At 41.2% G+C, this 1,046-nt stretch overlaps 1 long non-coding RNA gene across 1 annotated transcript in view; it reads left to right on the top strand.

Annotated features, from left to right (window-relative positions):
- The window catches only part of LOC101851582, an 8,423-nt gene extending 8,088 nt beyond the window's left edge, over positions 1–335 (top strand). Inside the window, exon 3 of the long non-coding RNA XR_004858651.1 lies at positions 106–335. This is a non-coding gene — a long non-coding RNA (uncharacterized LOC101851582). The remainder of the gene's footprint in view (positions 1–105) is intronic.
- The last annotated feature ends 711 nt before the right edge of the window (positions 336–1,046 follow it).

Below are 1,046 nucleotides of genomic sequence, written 5' to 3' on the forward strand. Positions count from 1 at the left end.
GGGGGCAGAGAGGGATGTTCAATGTCATATCGGGGGATTTGCAGGGGGATTGAATAACATAATTTATACGACACGGCCTTTCAATCATCGTCGTTTTCCCCTCAGACACATTGTACATGGGACAAGACAGAACCCCGTCATCAGATACAAGTCGTGTGTCGACGTCAACAGCGAGGTAACCCAACCCCCTCAGACCTGTTTATCAATTCACAGCTTCAATGTGCGCATTTCTCGCTGTCCTGTCGCCTTGCTTTCGTTTTTCATACATGTATTTACTCTTATCCTGATTTGCACTTGTTTCCGTTGCAGAAAAAAAGAATATGTTTATCATGGTAATCGCCAGCTTCTCTTTGCAACAGTCTTTGTGTAGTAGTTATACGGGGTGACCACTACAGCTGGATCGGACCGATCGCCCGACTCGATCGCCTCAAAAACAAACGTGTTTGTTTTCAGTTTCAGTTCAGGCGATCGAGTCGGGCGATCGGTCCGATCCAGCCGTAGTGGTCACCCCGTATTAGGATTTTCCCTGTAGCACTCAATAGACGCGAGAAGTCTACGACTCCATAGAGGGACGTTGATTGTCCAACTACTATGTTGTGTCTGCAACGATGGTGTATCCAGTACTATCCCCCCCCCCACCCCAGGATTCCCCGGGGAAAAAACAGGATAGAAAAGTACGCTTCCTTCTTAACTAGTTCTAACATACATCGGTGTGTTAAGAGAATATAATAATACTAACATGCTTTGATTAAGAGATATCAATATTTGTGTTGACAGCTCTGGGAAACAAAGTTTTCATTGATTTGATCATGCACTTTGTATTTTAGAACACCTCAAACATGGGTGAAAGTCGCAGTTGAAAAGGTTTCGTTCAAAACTAAAATGTTGAAATACCATATCTCGATTGTTTATTGATTGATTTTGAGAATTCTTTTTTGAATGTTCTTGTTTTATTGAGTAGGTTTGAACCCATAAGGTTTAAACATCAATATTGTTCCAAAAAATTTCGCTTGTGGTACCTAATATTTAATAATATTTATAAAAAT

Source organism: Aplysia californica, unplaced genomic scaffold (assembly GCF_000002075.1).
Source record: "Aplysia californica isolate F4 #8 unplaced genomic scaffold, AplCal3.0 scaffold00250, whole genome shotgun sequence".
Classification (NCBI taxonomy): domain Eukaryota; kingdom Metazoa; phylum Mollusca; class Gastropoda; order Aplysiida; family Aplysiidae; genus Aplysia; species Aplysia californica.